At 46.2% G+C, this 27,047-nt stretch overlaps 1 long non-coding RNA gene across 2 annotated transcripts in view; it reads right to left on the reverse strand.

The window, feature by feature from the left end:
• The window catches only part of LOC137362243 (uncharacterized), a 199,592-nt gene extending 185,618 nt beyond the window's left edge, over positions 1-13,974 (reverse strand). For both annotated transcript variants that reach the window (XR_010972452.1, XR_010972451.1), the window contains exons 1-2: positions 13,771-13,974; positions 1,016-1,139 (exon numbers count right to left, since the gene is read on the reverse strand). This is a non-coding gene — a long non-coding RNA (uncharacterized lncRNA). The remainder of the gene's footprint in view (positions 1-1,015; positions 1,140-13,770) is intronic.
• Positions 13,975-27,047: the final 13,073 nt, after the last annotated feature.

Genomic DNA, 27,047 nt, shown 5'->3' on the forward strand with positions numbered 1-27,047 from the left:
ACAACCCTCACAGTGAGGTGAATCATTCTGGCAGAAGGAATAGGGAGAGGCAACATACACTTAATGGTACAGTTCTAAAGAGTTTACAGGGATAGAGGGACCTGAGGGTTCATGTGCAGAGATCACTGAAAGTGGAAGGATGTGTTGAGGGAACAGCTGGCAAAGCAAATGGGATCTTGGGCCTCATAAATAGAGGTATTGAACACAAAAGGAAGGAAGTGATGCTGAACATTTATAAAGCTCTGGTTCGGCCACAACTAGAGTATTGCATCCAGTTCTGGTCACCACACTTTCGGAAGGATGTGAAGGTCCTTGAGAGGGTGCAGAGATTTATCAGAATGGTTCCTGAGATGAGAGAATTTAACTACAAGGTTAGGTTGGAGGAGCTGGTGTTGTTCTCCTTGGAGCAAAGGAGATTGAGGGGAGATCTGATAGAGGTGTTGAAAATGATGACAGGTTTAGATAAGGCAGACCAAGAAAAGCTGTTCCCATTAGCTGATGATACAAGGATTAGTGGACACAGATTCAGGTTTTGAGATACAGGAGGGATGTGAGGAAGCAGTTTATTTACACAGTGAGTGGTAATGACCTGGAACTCACTGCCTACGAGGGTGGTGGAAGTGGAGACGATCAATGATTACAAAAGGAAATTAGATGGACACTTGAGGGAAATAAACCTGCAGGACTACGGGGATAGAGTGGGTGAATGGGACTGACTGGATTGTTCTACAGAGAGCTGGGATGGAATCAAAAAGCTCAATGTCCTCCTTCTGTGCTGTAATGACTCTGATTCATTTGTGTAATCTCTCCTCGTAATTTAACCCTTGGAGTCCAGGTATCATTCAGGTAAATCTACACTGCACTCCCTCCAAGGCCATTATATCCTTCCGAAGGTGTGGTGCCCAGAACTGAACACAATACTCCAGGTGTGGTCTAACCAGGGCTTTGTGTATCTCAGTGCTTTTCCACTCTCACTGATACCTGAAATCTTTTCCCACAGACAGAACAGACAAACCTTTCTCCTTCCACATTCAAAGGCCGATGATATTCAGGTCCTGATGTATCAAGTGACTCTGTCAGATCTTGATGTGATGTTTGGCTCGAGATTCCCCATCTGCATATCCCCTGCTTCTCAGCCCCTGTAAAAGGAGTTTACAAAAACCATCACTGTCAGTCCAGGATAGAAATTCACAACATTCTCTCCTCCTGCTTCCTGGCCCAGGATGACTGTGCATGCACCCTGCTGTACATTGTCCTGAGGGAGGCCACACACCAGCCTGGATTCACGTCTGCGGCTGCAGAAACGCCTGTGTATTCCCCTATCAAATCTCCTATCACTATTGCTCAGTCAGTCAGCTTTGTGACCCTCTGTGAAGCTGATCCAACTGTGCTGCCATGGCCTTGACTCTGGCTGCACTCCTTAGATGAACCATCACTTTCATCAGTATTCAGAACTGAATACTGGTTGGAGAGTGAGATGCACTCAGGGGTCTCCTGCATTCCCTGCCTGTTTCTTCTTGACTGTCAGTTGGCCACCCATTGCCTCTCTCCCTGCATACTCTTAAGCTGCAGGGTGACCATATCTATAAACGTGCTATCCACAAATCTCTCACCTCATGGATGCACCGCAGTGACACCAGCTGCAGTTCATGCTCCGAAAACCGGAGTTCGAGCTGCTGCAACTTGTTTTATCTTCATCCATGTGATGTGGGTGTTGCTGGCTCGGCCAGTATTTATTGCCCATCCCAAACTGCCCTTGACAACTGAGAGGCTCGCTCGGCCATTTCAGAGGGCATTTCAGAGTCAGCCACATTGCTGTGGATCTGGAGTCACATGTCGGCCAGACCAGGTAATGACAACAGATTTCCCATCTCATGAACCAGATGGATTTTTTAATTGCAGATTTATTAATTGAATTTAAATGTCACCATCTGCCGTGGTGGGAATCGAACCCATGTTCCAGTGACATTACCCCGATGTCACCACCTCCCCCAATGATACCTCCTACACAAATGGTTATCTGGAGTTGGCACATTACACAGGATGTGCACTCCAGAGGTCGGAGCAGCCCCACCATTGGCAGGAATTTGGGACTTGTAACTGCAAAGGCTTTTGTCATCAAAAAGGACTGTGTAATGTATCAGTGTGGTGTGAGATAGTCAAGTGTTGAATAAGTAAAGAAAATATCTTTGTAAATAGCTGTCACCACAATTTACAATCAAAGTGCTATTTAGATAATTGTGGATTTCTTTTAGTTTAGTTATTAGAACAAAAGACTGAAAATGTGAAATCTTGTCTAATTTATTAGTGTGGTCTGGGGATTCATATCTCATTTTTCATATTGACAATCTGTGAGGTCGGAACAACTGGAAAGTGGGATCAACAGATACAATGGGCAGAATGGCCTCCTCCTGTGCTGTAAATAGAGTCAGAGAGTTATACAGCACAGAAACAGGCCCTTCGGCCCATCGTGTCCGTGCCGGCCATCAAGCACCTAACTATTCTAATCCCATTTTCCAGCACTTGGCCCATAGTCTTGTATGCTATGGTGTTTCAAGTGCTCATCTAAATACATGGTTAAATGTTGTGAGGGTTCCGGCCTCTACCACCTCTTCAGGCAGTGCTTTTCAGATTCCAACCACCCTCTGGGTGAAACTTGTTTTTTCCCACAAATCCTCTCTAAACCTCCTGCCCCTTACCTTAAAATCAATGTCTCCTGGTTATTGACACCTCCACGAAGGGAAAAAGTTTCTTCCTATCGAACCTATCAATGCCCCTCATAAATTTGAATACCTCAATCATATCCCCCTTCAGCCTTCTCTGCTCTAACGAAAACAACCCCAGCCTTTTCAGTCTCTCTTCATACCTGAAATGCTCCAGCCCAGGCAACATCCTGGTGAATCTCCACTGCACCCTCTCCAGTGCAATCACATCCTTCCTATTGTGTGGTGCCTTGAACTGTACACAGTACTCCAGCTGTGGCCTAACTCGCGTTTTATAAAAGCTCCACCATAACCTCCCTGCTCTTATATTCTATGCCTCAGCTGATAAAGGCAAGTATCCCATATGCCTTCCAAACCACCTTATCTACCTGTGCTGCTGCCTTCAGTGATCTATGGACAAGTACACCAAGGCCCCTCTGACCTTCATTACTTCCTAGGGTCCTCCCATCCATTGTATATTCCCTTGCCTTGTTAGTCCTCCCAAAATGCATCACCTCACATTTCTCAGGATTAAATTCCATTTGCCACTGCTCTGCCCATCTATATCGTCCTGTAATCTAAGGCTTTCCTCCTCACTATTTACGACACCACCAATTTTCATGTCAACTGCGAATTTGCTGATCATACCTCCTATATTCACATATAAATCATTAATGTACACTACAAACAACGGGCAGAGACTGCTTGAGTTGTGTACCTATCATAACCTCTGCATCACCAACTCGTTCTTTCACACTAAACCCTGTCACCAGGTTTCATGGAGGCACCCAAGATCACGTCGTTGGCACCAGCTAGACCTCATTGTCACAAGGCGAGCCGCCTTAAACAGTGTTCAAATCACACGCAGCTTCCACAGTGCGGACTGCGACACCGACCACTCCCTGGTGTGCAGCAAGGTTAGACTCAGACCAAAGAAGTTGCATCATTCCAAGCAGAAGGGCCACCCGCGCATCAACACGAGCAGAATTTCTCACCCACAGCTGTTACAAAAATTTCTAAATTCACTTGTAACAGCCCTTCAAAACACTCCCACAGGGGATGCTGAGACCAAGTGGGCCCACATCAGAGACGCCATCTATGAGTCAGCTTTGACCACCTACGGCAAAAGTGCGAAGAGAAATGCAGACTGGTTTCAATCTCATAATGAAGAGCTGGAACCTGTCATAGCCGCTAAGCGCATTGCACTTTTGAACTACAAGAAAGCCCCCAGCGATTTAACATCCGCAGCACTTAAAGCAGCCAGAAGTACTGCACAAAGAACAGCTAGGCGTTGCGCAAACGACTACTGGCAACACCTATGCAGTCATATTCAGCTGGCCTCAGACACCGGAAACATCAGAGGAATGTATGATGGCATGAAGAGAGCTCTTGGGCCAACCATCAAGAAGATCACCCCCCTCAAATCTAAATCGGGGGACATAATCACTGACCAACGCAAACAGATGGACCGCTGGGTTGAGCACTACCTAGAACTGTACTCCAGGGAGAATGCTGTCACTGAGACTGCCCTCAATGCAGCCCAGCCTCTACCAGTCATGGATGAGCTGGACATACAGCCAACCAAATCGGAACTCAGTGATGCCATTGATTCCCTAGCCAGCGGAAAAGCCCCTGGGAAGGACAGCATTACCCCTGAAATAATCAAGAGTGCCAAGCCTGCTATACTCTCAGCACTACATGAACTGCTATGCCTGTGCTGGGACGAGGGAGCAGTACCCCAGGACATGCGCGATGCCAACATCATCACCCTCTATAAAAACAAAGGTGACCGCGGTGACTGCAACAACTACCGTGGAATCTCCCTGCTCAGCATAGTGGGGAAAGTCTTTGCTCGAGTCGCTCTGAACAGGCTCCAGAAGCTGGCCGAGCGCGTCTACCCTGAGGCACAGTGTGGCTTTCGTGCAGAGAGATCGACTATTGACATGCTGTTCTCCCTTCGTCAGATACAGGAGAAATGCCGTGAACAGCAGATGCCCCTCTACATTGCTTTCATTGATCTCACCAAAGCCTTTGACCTCGTCAGCAGACGTGGTCTCTTCAGACTACTAGAAAAGATCGGATGTCCACCAAAGCTACTAAGTATCATCACCTCATTCCATGACAATATGAAAGGCACAATTCAACATGGTGGCTCCTCATCAGAGCCCTTTCCTATCCTGAGTGGTGTGAAACAGGGCTGTGTTCTCGCACCCACACTTTTTGGGATTTTCTTCTCCCTGCTGCTTTCACATGCGTTCAAATCCTCTGAAGAAGGAATTTTCCTCCACACAAGATCAGGGGGCAGGTTGTTCAACCTTGCCCGTCTAAGAGCGAAGTCCAAAGTACGGAAAGTCCTCATCAGAGAACTCCTCTTTGCTGACGATGCTGCTTTAACATCTCACACTGAAGAATGCCTGCAGAGTCTCATCGACAGGTTTGCGTCTGCCTGCAATGAATTTGGCCTAACCATCAGCCTCAAGAAAACGAACATCATGGAGCAGGATGTCAGAAATGCTCCATCCATCAATATTGGCGACCACGCTCTGGAAGTGGTTCAAGAGTTCACCTACCTAGGCTCAACTATCACCAGTAACCTGTCTCTAGATGCAGAAATCAACAAGCGCATGGGTAAGGCTTCCACTGCTATGTTCAGACTGGCCAAGAGAGTGTGGGAAAATGGCGCACTGACACGGAACACAAAAGTCCGAGTGTATCAGGCCTGTGTCCTCAGTACCTTGCTCTACGGCAGCGAGGCCTGGACAACGTATGCCAGCCAAGAGCGACGTCTCAATTCATTCCATCTTCGCTGCCTTCGGAGAATACTTGGCATCAGGTGGCAGGACTATATCTCCAACACAGAAGTCCTTGAAGCGGCCAACATCCCCAGCTTATACACACTACTGAGTCAGCGGCGCTTGAGATGGCTTGGCCATGTGAGCCGCATGGAAGATGGCAGGATCCCCAAAGACACATTGTACAGCGAGCTCGCCACTGGTATCAGACCCACCGGCCGTCCATGTCTCCGTTATAAAGACGTCTGCAAACGCGACATGAAATCGTGTGACATTGATCACAAGTCGTGGGAGTCAGTTGCCAGCATTCGCCAGAGCTGGCGGGCAGCCATAAAGACAGGGCTAAATTGTGGCGAGTCGAAGAGACTTAGTAGTTGGCAGGAAAAAAGACAGAGGCGCAAGGGGAGAGCCAACTGTGCAACAGCCCCAACAAACAAATTTCTCTGCAGCACCTGTGGAAGAGCCTGTTACTCCAGAATTGGCCTTTATAGCCACTCCAGGCGCTGCTTCACAAACCACTGACCACCTCCAGGCGCGTATCCATTGTCTCTCGAGATAAGGAGGCCCAAAAGAACACTACAAACAGTAAGGGTCCCAGTACCGAACCCTGCGGCACACCACTGATCTCAGGTTTCCACTCGCAAAAACAACCCTCGACCATCACCCTCTGCCTCCTGCCACTAAGCCAATTTTGGATCCAATTTGCCAAATTGCCCTGGATCCCATGGGCTCTGACCTTCTTAACCACTCTCCCAAGTGGGATCTTATCAAAAGCTGACTGAAATCCATGCAGACTACATCAACTGCTTTACCCTCATCTACACACCTAATCACTGCCTTGAAAAATTCAATCAGGTTAGTTAGACACGATCTCCCCCTGACAAAGCCATGTTGACTATCCCTGATTAATCCCTGCCTCTCCAACTGGAGATTAATCCTGTCCCTCAGAACTTTTTCCAATATTTTCCCAACCACTGATGTTGGACTCACTGGCCTGTAAGTACCTGGTTTATCCCTGCTACCCGTCTTGATAATGGCACCACATTCGTAGTCCTCCAGTCCTCTGGTACCTCTCCTGTGACCAGAGAGGATCTGAAAATTTATGTCAGAGCCCCTGCTATCTCCTCCCTTGCCTCACATAACAGCCTGGGATACATCTCATCTGGGACTGGGGATTTATCAACTTTTAAGCCCGCTAAAACAGCTAATACTTCCTCACTTTCAATGCTAATATGTTCAAGTGTATCACAATCCCCCTCCCTGATCTCTACACCTGCATCATCCTTCTCCATAGTGAACAGATGCAAAGTAATCATTTAAAACCTCACCTATGTCCTCCGGCTCCACACACAGATTGGCACTTTGGTCCCTAATGGGCCCCACTCTTTCACTGGTTATCCTCTTGCCCTTAATATACTTAGAAAATGCCTTCGCATTTTCCTTGATCTTGCCCGCCAGTGTTTTTTCATGCCCCATCTTTGCTCTCCTAATTACTTTTTTTTGTACCCCCCCCCCCCCCCCCCCGCCGCCACCACCCCACTACACTTTCTATACTCCTCCAGGTCCTCTGCTGTTTTCAGCACTTTGAATCTGGTATAAGCCTCCTTTTTTTTCCTGATCCAATCTTCTATATCCCTTGACATCCAGGGTTCCCTGGACTTGTTGGTCCTCCCCTTCACTTTTACGGGTACATGTTGCCTCTGAACCCTCACTATTTCCTCTTTGAATGACTCCCACTGGTCTGATGCAGACTTTCCTACAAGTTGCTGCTCCCAGTCCACTTTGGCCAGATCCTGTTTTATCATATTGAAATCAGCCTTCCCCCAATTCAGTACTTTTATTTCCAGCCCGCCTTTGTCTTTTTCTTAGAGTTATGGTCACTATCCCCGAAATGCACCCCCACTGACACTTCTACCACTTGTCCAGCATCATTCCCTAGGATTAGGTCCAGTACTGCGCCTTTTCGTGTTGCACTTTCTCGGTACTGGCTCAAAAAAGTCTCCTGTATATATTTTAAGAATTCCGCCCCCTTTAAGTCTTTTACACTCAGACCATCCCAGTTGATATCAGGTTAGTTGAAATCCCCTAATATTATTACTCCATTATTTTTACACCTCTCTGAGATTTACCTACATATCTGCTCCTCTATCTCTCCCTGACTGTTTGGAGGCCTGTAGTACACTCCCAGCCAAGTGATTGCCCCCTTTTTGTTTTTAAGTTCTACTCATCTGGCCTCATGTGAAGAACCTTCTCAGATATCATCCCTCCTTACAGCAGTAATTGACTCCTTGATCAACAGAGCAATGCGACCTCCTCTTTTATCCATTCTCCTGTCACACCTGAAGATTCTATAGCCTGGAATATTGAGCTGCCAGTCCTGCCCTTCTCTCAACCATCTCTGTGATAGCAACTATATCATAATTACATGTGCTAATCAACGCCCTCAATTCATCTGTCATGCATTAAAATAAATGCAATACAACCTTGCATTTGTCACTTGTGCCTTAACAGGTCTATATTTGCTCTGCCTAACAGACTGACTCAGTTTCTCTTCTATATTTGACTGAGCATCACCCGCTCCTATACCTCCACTCTGTATCCCATTCCTCTGCCAAATGTGTTGAAACTGCCCCCAACAGCACTCGTAAACCTCCCGGCAAGGATGTTCATCCAACTTGTACAGGTCCCACCTTTGCCAGAAACAGACCCAGTGATCCAGGAAGCTAAAGCCCTCCCTCCTGCACCATCTCTTCAGCCACGCATTCATTTGCTCTTTCCTCCTATTCCTATACTCACTAGCATGTGGCACTGGAGTAATCCAGAGATTACAACCTTTGAGGTCCTGCTTTTTAATCTGCTACCTGGCTCCCTCAATTATTGTTTCAGGTCCTCATCCTCTTTTTACCTCCGTCATTGGTACCAATGTGTTCCACGATCTCTGACTGTTCACCCCCCCTTCAGAATGTCTTGCAGCCATTCCGTGACTAACTTGACCCAAGCACCAGGGAGGCAACATACCATCCTGAAGTCACGTTTGTGGCCACAGAAATGCCTATCTGTATCCCTAACGATAGAATCCATTATCAGTATAGTTCTTCCAGTCCTTTTCCTCCCCTGCTGTGCAGCAGAGCCATGCGTGGTAACACTAACTTGGCTGTTGCTGCTTTCCCCTGGGAGGTCATTCCCCCCAACAGTATCCAAAGTGGTCTATCTGTTTGAGAGGGGGATGGCCACAGGGGACTCCTGCACTACCTGCCTGTGCCTACTACTCCATCTGGTGGTCACCCATCTCATTTCTGCCTGTGCAGCCATTACCTGCAGTGTGACCACCTCTCTAAATGTGCTATCCACAACGTCCTCAGCATCGCGGATGCTCCACAGTGAATCCACCTGCAGACCCAGCTCCATAATGCGGGTAGTCAGTAGCTGCAGCTGGATCCACTTCCTGCACACATGGTCGTCAGGGACACTGGAAGCATCCCTGATTTCCCAAATAGCGCAGGAGGAGCATATCACGGGGCTGAGCTCTCCTGCCATGCCTTACCTTTAGATTGATTAGTTACTCCCTTTAAAAGATATTAATTACACTGGAGGCTTGTTCTACTCCAAACACTACCCACGACAATCTAAATTACTCGAATTGAAAAAAAACACACTCTTAGTACTCACTTTATCACTCGAGGTCTTTTTTCAAACAAAAAACAACTTTCCCCTTATTTTTTAAAGCTAATTAAATTGACTAACAGTTGTTAATTACCCAACCAATCACAAACAAAGAACAAAGAACAATTCAGCACAGGAACAGGCCATTCGGCCCTCCAAGCCTGCGTCAATCTTGATGCCTGCCGAAACTAACATCTTCTGCACTTCCGGGGCCCATATCGCTCTATTCCCTTCCTATTCATATATTTGTCAAGATGTCTCTTAGACGTCGCTATCGTATCTGCTTCCACCACCTCCCCTGGCAGCAAGTTCCAGGCACTCACCACCCTCTGTGTAAAGAACTTGCCTCACACATCCCCTCTAAACTTTGCCCCATGCACTTCAAACCTATGTTCCCTAGTAACTGACTCTTCCACCCTGAGAAAAAGCTTCTGACTATCCACTCTGTCCATGTCGCTCATAACTTTGTAAACCTCTATCATGTCGCCCCTCCACCTCCATTGTTCCAGTGAAAACAATCCGAGTTTTTCCAACCTCTCCTCATAGCTAATGCCCTCCAGACCAGGCAACATCCTGGTAAACCTCCTCTGTACCCTCTCCAAAGCCTCCACGTCCTTCTGGTAGTGTGGTGACCAGAATTGCACGCAATATTCTAAGTGTGGCCAAACTAAAGTTCTGTACAGCTGCAGCATGACTTGCCAATTTTTATACTCTATGCCCCGACCGATGAAGGCAAGCATGCCGTATGCCTACTTGACTGCCTTATCCACCTGCGTTGCCACTTTCAGTGACCTGTGGACCTGTACGCCCAGATCTCTCTGCCTGTCAATACTCCTAAGGGTTCTGCCATTTACTGTATACCTCCCACCTGCATTAGACCTTCCAAAATGTATTACCTCACATTTGTCCTGATTAAACTCCATCTGCCATTTCTCCGCACAAGTCTCCAACTGATCTATATCCTGCTGTATCCTCAGACAATCCTCATCATTATCCGCAACTCCACCAACCTTTGTGTCGTCCGCAAACTTACTAATCAGACCAGCTACATTTTCCTCCAAATCATTTATATATACTACAAACAGCAAAGGTCCCAGCACTGATCCCTGCGGAACACCACTAGTCACATCCCTCCATTCAGAAAAACACCCATCCACTGTTACCCTCTGTCTTCTGTGACTGAGCCAGTTCCGTATCCATCTTGCCAGTTCACCTCTGATCCCATGTGACTTCAGCTTTTGCACCAGTCTGCCCTGCGGGACCTTGTCAAAGCCTTTACTAAAGTCCATATAGACAACATCCACCGCCCTTCCCTCATCAATCATCTTCGTCACTTCCTCAAAAAACTCAATCAAATTAGTAAGACACGACCTCCCCTTCACAAAACCATGCTGCCTCTCGCTAATAAATTCGTTTGTTTCCAATGGGAGTAAATCCTGTCCCGAAGAATCCTCTCTAATAATTTCCCTTCCACTGATGTAAGGCTCACCGCCCTATAATTTCCTGGATTATCCTTGCCACCCTTCTTAAACAAAGCAACAACATTGGCTATTCTCCAGTCCTCTGGGACCTCACCTGTAGCCAATGATGATGCAAAGATTTCTGTCAAGGTCCCAGCAATTTCTTCCCTTGCCTCCCTCAGTATTCTGGGGTAGATCCCATCAGGCCCTGGGGACTTATCCACCTTAATGCTTTGCAAGACACCCAACACCTCCTCCTTTTTAATAATGAGATGACTGAGACTATTTGCACTCCCTTCCCTATGCTCATCATCCACCAAGTCCTTCTCCTTGGTGAATACTGATGCAAAGTACTCATTTAGCACCTCACCCATTTCCTCTGGCTCCACGCATAGATTCCCATCTCTGTCCTTGAGTGGGCCAACCCTTTGCCTGGTTACCCTCTTGCTCTTTATATATGTATAAAAAGCCTTGGGATTTTCCTTAATGCTGTTTGCCAATGACTTTTCATGACCCATTTTAGCCCTCCTAACTCCTTGCTTAAGTTCCTTTCTACTGTCTTTATATTCCTCAAGTGCTTCATCTGTTCCTAGCCTTCCAGCCCTTACAAATGCTTCCTTTTTCTTTTTGACTGGGCTCACAATATCCCGTGTTATCCAAGCCTCCCGAAACTTGCCAAACTTGTCTTTCTTCCTCACAGGAACATGCTGGTCCTGGATTCTAATCAGCTGACGTTTGAAAGACTCCCACGTCAGATGTTGATTTACCCTCAAACAGCCGCCCCCAAACTAAATTCGTCGGTTCCTGCCTAATATTGTTATATTTAGCCTTCCCCCAATTTAGCACCTTCACCCGAGGACTACTCTTATCTTTATCCACAAGTACCTTAAAGCTTATGGAATTATGGTCACTGCTCCCGAAATGCTCCCCCACTGAAACTTCGACCAGCTGGCCGGGCTCATTCCCCAATGCCAGGTCCAGAATGGCCCCATCCCTAGTTGGACTATCTACATACTGTTTCAAGAAGCCCTCCTGGATGCTCCTCACAAATTCTGCCCCATCCAAGCCCCTAGCACTAAGTGAGTCCCAGTCAATATTGGGAAAGTTAAAATCACCCACCACTACAACCCTGTTACCTTTACATCTTTCCAAAATCTGTCAACATATCTGCTCCTCTACCTCCCGCTGGCTGTTGGGAGGCCTGCAGTAAACCCCCAACATTGTGACTGCACCCTTCCTATTCCTGAGCTCCACCCATATTGCCTTGCTGTATGATCCCTGAGGTGTCCTCCCGCAGTACAGCTGTGATATTCTCCTTAACCAGTAATGCAACTCCCCCACCCCTTTTACATCCCCCTCTATCCCACCTGAAGCTTCTAAAGCCTGGAACATTTAGCTGCCAATCCTACCCTTCCCTCAACCAAGTCTCTGTAACAGCAACAACATCATATTTCCAAGTACTAATCCAAGCTCTAAGTTCATCTGCCTTACCTGTTATACTTCTCGCATTGAAACAAATGCACTTCAGCCCATCAGTCCCGCTGTGCTCAGCAACATCTCCCTGCCTGCTCTTCCTCTTCGTCCCACTGGCCTTATTTACTATGTCTTCCTCATTTACTTCACTAGCTGTCCTACTGCTCTGGTTCCCACCTCCCTGCCACACTAGTTTAAACCCTCCCGAATGACACTAGCAAACCTTGCAGCCAGGATATTAGTGCCCTTCCAGTTTAGATGCAACCCGTCTTTCTTGTACAGGTCCCATCTTTCCCTGAAGAGAGCCCAATGGTCCAGATATCTGAAACCCTCCCTTCTACACCAGCTGCTCAGCCACGTGTTTAGCTGCACTATCTTCCGATTTCTAGCCTCACTGGCACGTGGCACAGGGAGTAATCCAGAGATTACAACCCAAGAGGTCCTGTTTTTTAACTTACTATTTAACTCCCTAAACTCCCCCTGCAGGACATCACTCTTCCTGCCTATGTCATTGGCACCGATGTGTACCACAACCTCTGGCTGTTCACCCTCCCACTTCACAATGCCCTCTGTCCGTTCAGAGACATCCTTGACCCTGGCACCAGGGAGGCAACATACCTTCCTGGAGTCTCTTTCACATCCACAGAAGCGCCTATCTGTGTCCCTGACTATAGAGTCCCCTATAACTATTACTCTTCTGCACTTTGTCCCTCCTTGCTGAACAACAGTGCCAACCGTGGTGCCACTGCTCTGGCTGCTGCTGTTTTCTCCTGATAGGCCACCCCCCCAACAGTATCCAAAACGGTATACTTGTTAGAGAGGGGGATAGCCACAGGGGATTCCTGCACTGACTGCCTGCCCCTTCTAGCGGTCACCCATCTATCTGCCTGCACTTTGGGTGCAACCACTTCTCTTAAACTCCCGTCTGTGACGCTTTCCGTCATCTTGAAAATTTCCCGTGATATCACTAAGTCCTTTTTTTCCCTCTTTCGAGTCTCAGCGCATGCCAAGAGGCACAGGGAGCCTGTCGTCGCTCTGGATCAGCTTCCTCACAGGTCCACCATTCGTCGCTCCGCTACCAGATAAGTAAGGGCATTGAGCCCCGCTCTTTATTTATAGCCTGCCATGTTTTATGTTTTCTATTTTCTATTGCACAGGATGTTCACTGCAGAGGTTGCAGCAGCCCTGCAATTGCTCCAGCTATTAGGTAATAAACTTGCTACTACGAGCGGCGCAGTGGTGAGCACCGCAGCCTCACAGCTCCAGCGATTCTGGGTTCTCCCTGTGACCGCGTGGGTTTCTGCTGGGTGCTCCGGTTTCCTCCCAAAGCCAAAGATTTGCAGGTTGATAGGTAAATTGGCGATTGTAAATTGCCCCGAGTGTAGGTAGGTGGTAGGGGAATTGAGGGGATGTGGTAGGAATATGGGATTAATGTAGGATTAATATAAATGGCTGGTTGATGGTCGGCACAGACTCGGTGTATCTCTAAATAAATAAATAATAAACCTCAATACTTAAAAATAAAAGACTACTCACCGGCTACTCACTTCCCTTCTATTGGTGTCAGTTAAATCTCAGGAAGCTGCCCCTTATTCTGATGAAAACTGGAATGTTTAATTTCCAGCTCCTTGGACAAACTTCCGAACTTTGGAGAAAGGGAAACAAAGTTACAAAACTTACCAGCCAATCAACTCACAGGCTTCCTGACTCGGAGGAAACGGGAGAAGAAACTGAGAAGTGGCGGCTCGGATAGAGAAGTCGCTGCACCATCACTTCAATGCGGCCCCTCCCTTCCCCCGGGATTCTCGCCGCACGTCCGCCGAACCCGGCGGCTCTGATTCAGGACCTGAGAGCCGTTGAAACTCGGTGTTTCCGAGGCTGCGCTCAGCTTCCGGGAGCGGCACCGCGCATGCTCCGCGGAGACAAGCGGACTCCGTGGGGCAGAGCCTTCTGACGCCTGCGTGTTGCTGTTCTTGGGGTGGAGATAGGTCGTATTTTTGCGCGCGGTGCATTCTGGGCCGTATAGGCTGCCATTTACCAGTCGGGGAATGGACGGGTAGTTCATGGTTCATACTCAGAAAAATAAAATGGTATAAAGCAGCAAACATATATTAATGGCGCGTTTGCTAGCAACGTAACCAAATAGGTGCTGCATCACTGGTACATGCGCAAATGCATCGACTGAAACGTGACTGTGCCTCAGGCAGCTGCCAGGAGTAAAGATGGCGCTGCTGAATTTGACACAAAACACGACTGAAATCCAAACCGCCTCAATGGTCGCATCCAGGTCCCTGCTCCCTCCCATGATCTTCGCTTCAATCACCGCATTCAGTTTCATGTTCAATCACAGCTTATCTTCCCCGCTCCCTCCGATGCCCTTTGATTCGTCATTTTCAATGACTCTCCGCTCTCCCACTCCCTTCCAGCGCTTATATTGGGAAGTTCAATGGCGGGGCTTCAACCCAACATTATCGGCGTTAAAAAAAAATGTTCACGGTTCACGGCTCACGGCATTGGAGTCGAAGCATGCGCAGTGCCGAACTGCTTTTCGCGGAAGCGCAATGCCAAGCAGTGTGAGTGATGGCGGCGGACAAGGTCCTTGTGAGTTGTATCACACACTGCACCCCCTTTTCCTCTGAGGATGTTTTACTGGAGTTGTGTTGCTGAGTGTTTCGAAACTCTGTCTGCTGGAGCTGGAGGAGATTATAGAGATAGTGAGGCGTGAGGGTATGGAGAGATTTGAAAGCAAGGATGAGGATTTTAAAATTGAGGTGCTATTTAACTGGGAGCCTGTGCAGGCCAGTGAGCACAGTTGTGATGGGCGAACAGGACGTGGTTCGAGTAACAACACAGGCAGCAGAGTTTTGGATGATCTAAAGTTTATGGAGGGTAGAATGTGTGATGCTGACCAGGAATGTGTTAGAATAGTCAATTTGAGAGGGAACAAATACATGAATGTAAGTTTCAGTGGCAGATGAGCTGAGACAGTGGCGAAGTCTGCCGATGTTACTGAGGTGGAACTAGGCAGTCTGAGTGATGGTGCTGATATGCAGTTGGAAGCTCATCTTGGGATCAGATATGATGCCAAGGTTATGAATGGTCTGGTTTAGCCTCAGACAGTTGCCAGGGAGAGGGATAAAGTTGGTGCCGAGGGAGTGAAGTTCGTGGCAGGAAGTGAAGACTTCCCAATCTTTAATTGGAGGAAATTTCTGTTCATCCAATACTGGATGTCAGACAGTCAGGATGGTGTGTGACTTGGAGGGGAACTTTGAGGTGATGGTGTTCACATACACCTGCTACCCTGGTCCTTCTAGATGATGGAAGTTGAGGGTTTGGGAGGTTATGGTCAAAGTTCTGGTCCAATTGTACATACATAAAATCACCCTCTTCTCCTCCCTCCCTCTCTTTTCTCTCCTCTCCCTCCTTCCTCCTATAGAGGGCAGAGTCTTGTGTAGGTCCAGACTGGTTGGCAGGTTCCCTTCCCTGAAGGACATTAGTGAACCAATTGGGGTTGTACATCAATCCAGCAGCTTTCATGGTCACTTTTTCCTATTGCCAGTCTCATGAATTACCAGATTCATTCAGTTCCATTTCACAACCTTTGTGTTTTTGTGGCCTCTCTCAGACATTTTTTCCGTTTTCAAGCAATTTCACAGGGTTTTAGAAGAGGAGGATTTGCAGTTGTGAAATGCAAAGCAAACATTTGATCGGGTTCTGAAGGACTTGGCCAATTTATCGTAACCCAAATATCACTGGATTTTGAACATGGAAGGAAAAAGCACTGATCACAGTGGGGAGAAACTGTACACGTGTTCTGTGTGTGGAAGAGGTTTCAGCCGATCATCGGGCCTGTTGAAACACAAGTGCAGTCACACTGGGAAGAAACCATGTAAATATGGGAACTGTGGAAAGGATTGAATCATCCATTTGAGCTGGAAACCCATCCATGCAGTCACACTCTGGAGAGGCTGTTCACCTGCTCTGAGTGTGGGAAGGGATTCACTCAGTCATCCAACCTGCTGAAACACCAGCGAGTTCATACTGGGGAGAGACCTTTGAAATGTCCAGATTGTGGGAATTGCTACAAATGTTCCACTGAACTGATGTCCCATCAACGTGTTCACACTGAGGAGAGACCGTTTAGGTGTTCTTATCACAGGGCTGGGTTCAAGCAATCATCTGAACTCACTGTACACCAGGGCAGTCACACTGCAGAGAGACCGTTCATCTGCTCTGTGTGTGGGAAAGGATTCATTCCTTCATCCCACCTATTCAGACACCAGCGAGTTCACAATGGGGAGAGGCCGTTCACCTGTTCAGAACACAGTAGGGGATTCACTACTTCATCCTATCTTCTGACACACCAACGAGCTCTCACTCGAGAGAGGGCATTCTCCTGCTCTGAGTGTGGGAAGGGATTCACTCAGTCATCCAACCGGCTGACACACCAGCGAGTTCACACTGGGGAGAGGCCGTTCACCTGCTCAGAGTGTAGGAAGGGATTCACTACTTCATCCAACCGGCTGACACACCAGCGAGTTCACACTGGGGAGAGGCCATTCACCTGCTCAGAGTGCAGGAAGGGATTCACTACTCCATCCCATCTTGTGACACACCAGCGAGTTCACACTGGTGAGAGGCCAGAGTGTGAGAAGAGATTCACTATTTCATCCAACCTGCTGACACACCAGCGAGTTCACAAGTAACTCAGGGCTGAGAAATGTCCATGAAACAGCAGATTTCCAACATTGGGATTTTGGAAATCCAACAATAGGTTCTCCCTTTCCGACCGTGACAAAAAATCAAGCAGTCAGTTCTAATGTTCTTTTTTTAAAGTTGACCAAATACAAAACTGCTCGGTGGTCTTTTTACCAGTTTTTAAGTTGTGTTTATTGTTTAGACTCGGTGGAAAGGAACTTGAAGCAGGATAGTAAGTGGGTGGATCTGCATACTCCTCCACAACTTCTGTGTGTTAGTGTTCTGTAAATTTCCAAAAAGGAGGTGTGTGTATACACAGACCAATTCCCAATGTTTGTTTTTGCCTTCATGGGATATCTTCGCAGAGACCACCTGAGAACTGACACAGCTCTTTTGACGTGGCTTAAAATTAATGGTGCAGGATCAGTAGCTGGCAAGTCGCTGGTCTGCAGCAAAAACATTGGTCTGTCAATAGGCATTTGAAACTTGGTTCCATTTACATTTGAATATTTTGAAGACAGAGGTAGATAGATTCTTGATAAGCAAGGAGGTGGAAGGTTATCGGGGGTAGGTGGAAATGTGGAGTAATCAGTTCAGACATGAGCTTATTGAATGACAGAGCAGGCTTAAAGGGCTGAGTGGCCGACTCCTGCTCCTAATTTGTATGTTTAGACACACACTGCTGTGTACATACAAAGTAATTTCTGAAAACACTGTACAAACTGGTTGCTGCATGTGAATATCCTGCAGTGAGTATGAGTTGTATAAACTTCATATGTCCTGTGCATTGCAGCAACTGAAGTGATCTGGAATTTCCACTTATCGGTTTGCTCAGGTGTGTGGCTGAATTCCATTCATTGTTCATCTCCACTTTCACTGTCTACTGACCCAGTCACACTGTAAACCTGGAGTCTGTGTGAAGCTGTCTTTTACACCACAGTGCTGGAAGATAAGGAGTATAACTCTGGCCATCTTTTTTTAACGTGTGGTTTGACATCGCTTAAGATTATCTGGAAAAGCTGTCGTGCACCTGGTTTTGCTTTCTGCTTCGTTCAGTTGATTATCTCAGCACAAAGTAAGAAAAAGGACCCCACTTATCGTCAAGTTTCTGGATTGTCAACATCTGTTAAATGTTTAGTTTTTATTAATTTATATACCTATTGATTTTTGCACATCACTTACCAAGGTGCAGAATGTGCAGTCTAGTATGCTTCTAAATGTTGCTTTCCAGTGAAGTTGACACATCTTCACAGAACACTTTTTACATGAAAAATCTATAAATAGGCAGAAGCAGGACATTGAGAACATGAAGCTCTGTAAAACCCAATTATCAGCTGTCAGGTAAGTCTCATGAAATTGTATTCTGAGTACAGTGCAATTTTATTCATTACATATGCAAAATTGTACAAAATTACCATGACACAACTAGTTTCCTTCATTAAAAGTGCTAAAATTACATAATTCCTTGTCAGAAAAAAATTCTGACTTTTTGTCTTCAGCCACTAATTTTCAGACTTTTTGATCTTTGGCCACTCACCCTTGCATTTCTAACTTGTTTTTGTGAAATACTCTCCTTATTATTGCTCAACTGCTGGATAACTCTGATTACATTTATATGTGCTTTTTTAAATTCATGCATGGAGTGTGGGCGTCGCTGGCTAGGCCAGCATTTATTGCCCATCCCTAACTGCCTTTGAGAAGGTGGGGGTGAGCTGCCTTCTTGAACCGCTGCAGTTCATGTGAGGTAGGTACATCCACAGTGCTGTTAGGAAGGAAGTTTCAGGATTTTGACCCAGCGACAGTGAAGGAATGGCGATATAGTTCCAAGTCAGGATGGTGTGTGACTTGGAGGGGAACTTGCAGGTAGTGGTGTTCCCTTGCATTTGCTGCCTTTGTCCTTCTAGATGGTAGGGGTTGTGGGTTTGGAAGGTGCTGTCTAAGGAGCCTTGGTGTGTTGCTGCAGTGCTTCTTGTAGATGGTACACTTTATGCATGTCCATAATGTGTCTACTCAGATTTAACTCAAATGTGATTTGTAACCAATAAGTGATGTTTCGGGCATGAATTGTAGTCTGGTTTCTTGGTGATTTGTCAAGAAAGATTTAATTCATTCACTCGGCAGCTCGAGAGGAACCAGACTGAGGTTTAATGAACATAAGAAATAGGAGCTGGAGGAGGCCATTTGGCCCTTCGTGCTGCTGTGCCACTCACCCAGATCAAACACTGGAATAAAAATCCTCCTCCTGGGGCAATTGGATGAGTCCAGGTCTGATAACAGTGTCTGATTTCTGGTCTGATACCACTGTAGGTAATGCACAAGTGGTGAACCTATTAGTTCCTGTTGGTAGCATGCTGCGTGCCCCTGTCTACCATGTGAGAAACTGGGGTTATATTCTGTGATGGGGTAATTGTATATTTTTAAGACATCAAAATGTTATATGGTATAGTTTCATCTTAAAATACCACAGAAAAAATTAGAAGAGGGCATGTTCTCTTTGAGAACTTTCTTGAGTGGAGACAGTTTTATCACCAGGTGCTTATTGTAATTTGTAATTACAAGTCAATTGAAGATGATGAGATAATACAGATCATTATGGAACTGATCAAGACTGAGCATGCTGACTGAAATGAAGTAATTTTCCTCAGTAATTTGCTGAATTAGTAACCCTACAACCATCATAATAATCATTCACTGTAAAAAACACAGCAGTGCAACAGTTGGGACCTAAAAAGCTTTGCAGGATTTCAGCCAATATTAGTGCCTAATTGCTTAAAAAATAAGCAAATCACACGACACAGTGGTAGATAATTGTGGTCTCCTCTACACTGAGGAGGCAAAATACAGACTGTGTGACCGCTTTGTGGAACACTTCCCTTCAGTCCGCAAGAATGGCCCTGTGCTTCCTGTTTCTTCTCATTTTAATTCTCTACCGTGCTCTCAGTCTGACCTATGTACGAACATATGAACACATGATCGAAGAGCAGGAGTTGGCTATTCAGACCTTCAAGCCTGCTCCGCCATTCTACAAGATCATGACTGATCTGTTTGTGGATTCAGCTCCACTTTCCTGCCGACCCCCGATATCCTTTGACTCCCTTGTTTGTCAAGACTCTGTCTACCTCTGCCTTAAAAACATTCAATGACCCTACCACCACCGAGTTCGGGGAAGAGAGTTCCACAGACTCACGACTCTCTGAGAGAAATAAATTTCTCACGTCACTCTGTCTTAAATGGGAGAGCCTTTAATTTTAAACTGTTGCCCAGTTTTCGCCTTCCCCAGAAGGGGAAACGTCCTTTCACCATCCACCTTGTCAAGTCCCCTCAGGATCTTATATATTTCAATGAGATCAACTCTCATCCTTCTAAACTCCAATGAATACAGAACCAAACTGTTCACCTTTTCCTCAAAAGATAACCCTTTCTCCCAGGAATCAGTCGAATGAACCTTCTCTGAACTGCTTCCAATGCAACTATATCCTTTCAGTAAGAAGACCAACACTGTACAGAATATTCCAGATTTGGACTCACCAATGCCCTGTACAACTGTAGCAAAACATTTTTTATATTCCATTCCCTTTGTAATAAATTACAGCATTGCATAATGGCTGTATCTGGGGCAAACAAGATGCACTTTCCTTGGTAACATCTGAGGCTGGCTTGTTCTCCCTCTCTGAATGGCTGTATCCAACAGCAACCAGAATGCACCTTCTCTAACTCCTGAGGCTTGCTTGTTCTTAAAGCAGTACTGATCATTTGCTGCCTTAAGGAGAGACATGTTCCTGTGAAAATGAGGGATAGAAATGGCAAGATTAGGGAACCATGGATGACAGGTGAAATTGTGAGACTAGCTAAGAGGAAAAAGGAAGCATACATAAGGTCTAGGCGGCTGACGAAAGACGAAGCTTTGAAAGAATATCGGGAATGTAGGACCAATCTGAAACGAGGAATTAAGAGGGCTAAAAGGGGTCATGAAATATCTTTAGCAAACAGGGTTAAGGAAAATCCCAAAGCCTTCTATTCATATATAAGGAGCAAGAGGGTAACTAGAGAAAGGATTGGCCCACTCAAGGACAAAGGAGGAAAGTTATGCGTGGAGTCAGAGAAAATGGGTGAGATTCTAAACGAGTTATTTGCATCGGTATTCACCGAGGAGAGAGACATGACGGATGTTGAAGTTAGGAACAGATGTTTGATTACTCTAGGTCAAGTCGGCATAAGGAGGGAGGAAGTGTTGGGTATTCTAAAAGGCATTAAGGTGGACAAGTCCCCAGGTCCGGATGGGATCTATCCCAGGTTACTGAGGGAAGCGAGAGAGGAAATAGCTGGGGTCTTAACAGATATCTTTGCAGCATCCTTAAACACGGGTGAGGTCCCGGAGGACTGGAGAATTGCTAATGTTGTCCCCTTGTTTAAGAAGGGTAGCAGGGATAATCCAGGTAATTAGAGACCGTTCGCCTGACGTCAGTGGTAGGGAAGCTGCTGGAGAAGATACTGAGGGATAGGATCTATTCCCATTTGGAAGAAAATGGACTTATCAGTGATAGGCAACATGGTTTTGTGCAGGGAAGGTCATGTCTTACCAACTTAATAGAATTCTTTGAGGAAGTGACAAAGTTGATTGATGAGGGAAGGGCTGTAGATGTCATATACATGGACTTCAGTAAGGCGTTTGATAAGGTTCCCCATGGTAGGCTGATGGAGAAAGTGAAGGCGCATGGGGTCCAAGGTGTACTCGCTAGATGGATAAAGAACTTAAAGAACTGGCTGGGCAACAGGAGACAGAGGGTAGCAGTGGAAGGGAGTTTCTCAAAATGGAGACGTGTGACCAGTATTGTTCCACAGGGATCTGTGCTGGGACCACTGTTGTTTGTGATATACATAAATGATTTGGAGGAAAGTATAGGTGGTCTGATTAGCAAGTTTGCAGACGACACTAAGATTGTTGGAGTAGCAGATAGTGAAGGGGACTGTCAGAGAATACAGTAGAATATAGATAGATTGGAGAGTTGGGCAGAGAAATGGCAGATGGAGTTCAATCAGGGCAAATGCGAGGTGATGCATTTTGGAAGATCCAATTCAAGAGTGAACTATACAGTAAATGGAAAAGTCCTGGGGAAAATTGATGTACAGAGAGATTTGGGTGTTCAGGTCCATTGTTCCCTGAAGGTGGCAACGCAGTTCAATAGAGTGGTCAAGAAGGCAGACGGCATGCTTTCCTTCATCGGACGGGGTATTGGGTACAAGAGTTGGCAGGTCATGTTACAGTTGTATAGGACTTTGGTTCGGCCACATTTGGAATACTGCGTGCAGTTCTGGTCGCCACATTACCAAAAGGATGTGGATGCTTTGGAGAGGGTGCAGAGGAGGTTCACCAGGATATTGCCTGGTATGGAGGGCGCTAGCTATGAAGAGAGGTTGAGTAGATTAGGATTATTTTCATTAGAAAGACGGAGGTTGAGGGGGGACCTGATTGAGGTGTACAAAATCATGAGAGGTATAGACAGGGTGAATAGCAAGAAGCTTTTTCCCAGAGTGGGGGATTCAATTACGAGGGGACACGAGTTCAAAGTGAAAAGGGAAACGTTTAGGGGGGATATGCGTGGAAAGTTCTTTACGCAGAGGGTTGTGGGTGCCTGGAACGCGTTGCCAGCGGAGGTGGTAGATGCGGGCACGATAGCGTCTTTTAAGATGTATCTGGACAGATACATGAACGGGCAGGAAGTACAGAGATACAGACCCTCAGAAAATAGGTGACATGTTTAGATAGAGGATCTGGATCGGCGCAGGCTTGGAGGGCTGAAGGGCCTGTTCCTGTGCTGTAATTTTCTTTGTTCTTTGTTCTTAAAGACACACTGCACACATCCACCCCCAGCGACCCAAAAAAAAATAAGTAGGATCATAACATCTCCACCCCTGGTGGAATGAAATACCATTCCGATAATGCGTTTCATTACAATGTAAAAAATGAAATTGCAAAAACAAATGATAACACATTTTCGTCCACATTTACAGTTATACACTTTTCAAGAATATTGGAACGACAGCAACAAGTTCCACCAGAACATTTTCAGTTTCAATTTTTTCAAAGATTGTCCCAATTAACCCATTTCAAATTTCCAAGCATAGTCTTCCAGCTGTTTCGTGCTTTCCTTCCAAGTGTCCCTATTGTCCATCACTTCAGCCAGGTGCACTGCAGAGCTCGGAGCACTGACCTCTACTGTGTTCACTATTCTCTGAGAAGTTTCTCGAGTACCCCTTAACCTATGTGGCATCACGTGACACTGGAAAACCCTGTCCTGGGTAACAGAAGCTGATCTTGTCTTACCCTGGGGTGTCAAAGGAATTTGACAGTATCCCTCCAACACATCTGTCTCTTTACGACATATGGTGTTGCCCACTCTGTCCATGCAGCACTTTAAATGAGAATTTGGGTAGGAGTCTGCCTTCTTTACACCATATAATAAAAGCAAAATACTGCGGATACTGGAAATCTGAAATAAAAACAAGAAATGCTGGAAGCACTCAGCAGGTCTGGCAGCATCTGTGAAAAAAGAAGCAGACGTTTTGGGTCAGTGACCCTTCTTCAGAACTCGGATGAGACGAAAGATGAAATGAAACTGCGGAGTAGAACAGCATTGAGATAAGGTGAGGTGGTGCTGCTGGAGAGAGAGGTCCAGTGTGTGCATGTGGCGGCGCATAGCACTGAGTGTGGATCTCAGGATGTGGCGAGAGTAGCAGTGCGAGGAACGTTGTATTTCTCGGAGATACCTGTGATCCTGGGTGGATTCAAAGCATGATGGGTGAAACTGCAGTTGGAATCCACGTGGAATAAGTTGGAGCCAGAGACAGTCACTGAGGAAGGAGATGTGGCTGTGAAAACGAGTTTTGGTAGACACCTTATCAAACACCAGGAGGGAAATAGAAAGCAATGAAGGTGAACAAGGTAAAAGAGACAAACGAAAATCCCGTCGGAGAGAAGAGCAGAACTTCTTCAAGGTAGGCATTCCTGGAAGAGAAGTGGCAGTGAATTAAACACTAAAATAAAAGCAAAATACTGCGGATGCTGGAAATCTGAAATAAAAATAGGAAATGCTGGAACCACTCAGCAGGTCTGGCAGCATCTGTGAAAAGAGAAGCAGAGTTAACGTTTCGGGTCAGTGACCCTTCTTTGGAACTTCGGAGAATTTCTTAGGCCTGCCTTTGCCTCATCCTCACAATACATTTCCTTGTCAACAGTCCCGTTTAACTGAAATACCTGTATTGGCTTATTCTCCTCCCTGTGGTAATGTTGTTCGAGCATATTAATGTGACACAACCAGTTCTCCCGGTGATCAGGGGTGTTAATAAAGTAATCTACCGTATCCAATCTTTTGATCAATCTATATGGGCCAGTGAACCGTGCTTTTAATGGTTGTCCCTGTAATGTAACCACTAAACTAATCAAACAACTTCCCTTCCTGGCCCTCGTGCTGACTGACATTGTAAACAGTTTCCTTTCCTCAGTTACTTCCTGCTCCCTTTTAAAACTGTCATTATCACCCACCTCCTCAAAACCCCCACCCTCAACCTCTCTGTCCTTGTAAACTACCACCTCATCTTCACCCTCTCATTCCTTTCCAAAGTCACTGAATGTCTCTATGCCCCCAATCCGTGTCCACCTTTCCCAGAATTCCATGTTTGAACCTTTCCAATCAGGTTTCCATCACACAGCACTGAAACAGCTCGAATCCATGTCACAAAGGACATTCTCTGTGCATGTGGGGCACCATCGCTCCTCAAACATCTTCACCTCCCAGTCGACCACACCATCCTCCAACGCCTCTCCTCCACTGTTCAGCTGAGTGGGACTGACCTCGCTTGGCGCCATTCAGATCTATCCAATCATAGCCAAAGAATCTCCAGCAATGGTTTCTCTTCTCACCCCATTACCTTTGGAGTTTCCCAAGAATCTATCGATGGCCGCCTCTATCCCCCATCTATCTGCTGCCCCTCAGTGACATCATCCAAAGACATGACATCAGGTTCCACATGTGTGCTGATGTCACATATCTCTACATCACCACCACCTCTCTTGACCCCTCCAGTGTTTCTGTGTTGTCAGCCTGCTTGTCTATTCGAATGCTCTTCTGATTGACCCCCCACCCCCACCCTGCATAAACTGCAGCTCATTCACATTCTGCTGCTGTTTACTCCAAGCATCACAAATTTCCACTCATCCATCACTACTGAGCTCACTGATCTACAATGGCTCCAGGTCCTCTAATGCCTCCATTTTAAAATTCTCATTGCAAATCTCTTCAAGGCCTCACCCCTCCCTATATCTGTAATCTCCTCCAGCCGTACAACCCTCAGAGAACTCTGCATTCCTCCAACTCTGGCCTCTTACACACCCCTCACTGTCTTTCTGTCCCATTGCCTGTGCCTTCAGTCACCGGCCCGAAGCTCTGGAATTTCGTCCTCACACCTTTCTGCCAGTCCACATCTCTCCTCCTTTAAGACCCTACTAAAAACCTACGTTTTTGACCAAGCTTTTAGTCAGTCCTTCTAATTATCCTTCTTTGGCTCAGTTTCAATTTTTGTCTGATTTTTCCGTTTATGTTCTGAGATGCACCTTCAGAAACTCTCCTACTTTAAAGGTACAGTGTAAATGAAAGGCATTTTTAAATCCCATTGTAACAGACTGGGGAAGCCAGTATTAAAATAATATTTGGGTATAATGAAGTAAAGTCATAGATCGGCCATGATCTCATTGAAAAGCAGAACAGACTCGAGAGGCTAAAAGGCCGATTCCTGTTTCTATGTCCTGAATAGACTTGGACTGAAACACAACTGATGAATGGAAAGTCATGGGAGAACTGGGGAGAAGGCACTGCAACTGGAAACAAGCAGGTGAGCAGAGTTAGAGAGTGGGGGAAGTCTGGGGAGAAAGTACATATAGAACTGGAGCAGGCCATTCAGCCCCTCAAACCCGCTGCACATTTCAGTTAGATCCTGCCTCATCAATTAGTCTCCACTTATCTTGAAGAAATTAATATTTCTTGAAGATATATCCAAATATTAAACTTCAGCCCAGTTACTGGGATAATCAACATCAGCAAAAACAAACCCCAACTATCAGAATGAAAATGGTTCAGTCCTGGATGTGATTAACAGCAGCAATAACAGCAGAATCCAAACCCTGCAGTCACTTGTGAACCTCAGCAGGTTGATTGACTGAACGAATCCCCTCCCACACTCAGAGCAGGTGAACGGTCTCTCCTCAGTGTGAACTCGCTGGTGCTGCATCATGTGATTTTTGCTTTTCAAGCTCTTCTCACAGTCAGAACATTTAAAAGATTCTTATCAGTGTGAAGAAGTTGGTGTGAATTGAGGTTGGTTAACAAGTGAATCCCTTCCCACACTCATTGCAGGTGAACTGTCTCTCCCCAGTGTGAAGCTGCTGATGTTCATTGAGGTTAGATGAGTGAATGAATCCCTTCCCACACATGGAACAGGTGAATGGTCTCTCCTCTGTGTGAACTCGCTGGTGTGACAGCAGGTGGGAATCCCTTCCCACACACAGGGCAGGTTAACAGCTTTTCCCCAGTGTGATTGCGTTGATGAGTCGAGTTCAGATGGTTAATTGAATCCCTTCCCACAGTCCCCACATTTTCAAGGTTTCTCCATGGTGCAGATGTCCTTGTGTCTCTCCAAGTTGGATGATCAGTTGAAGCCTCATCTACACACAGAACACGTGTATGTTTTCTCTTCTCTGTGAATGGTGTAATGTCTTTTCAGGCTGTGTGACTGGTGAATGCTGTCACAGTCAGTGCACTGGAACACTCTCACTTGGGTGTGGGTGCCTTGCAGTTTTTCCAGTCACACTGATGTTTGAAATCTTTTCCCACAGACAGAACAAACATTTCTTGTTCCACATTCAAAGTCCGATGATATTCAGGTGCTGATGAATCGAATGATTCTTTCAGATCTTGATGTGATGCTTGGTTTAAGTTTTCCCGTCTGCTAATCCTTCTCTTCTAATACCCTGTTATAAAGGAGGTTATAAAGGTCATCACTCTAAGTGCAGGATAGAAATTCAGAGCAGACAATTCCAGCTTCAATGCAACATTTTTCCTCTTTTGTTCCCCAATGCTGCAAATCCCCGTCTCACAGCTCTCCCTCCTCCCTGGGCATCCAAACCAATGGCATCATCTGCACGATTTCTTTGCTCCGCTGACAGTTTTCTCCCTCCCTCGACTCTGGCTGGGTTCAGTATTCCA

The sequence above is a fragment of the Heterodontus francisci genome, unplaced genomic scaffold (assembly GCF_036365525.1).
Source record: "Heterodontus francisci isolate sHetFra1 unplaced genomic scaffold, sHetFra1.hap1 HAP1_SCAFFOLD_526, whole genome shotgun sequence".
Classification (NCBI taxonomy): Eukaryota; Metazoa; Chordata; class Chondrichthyes; order Heterodontiformes; family Heterodontidae; genus Heterodontus; species Heterodontus francisci.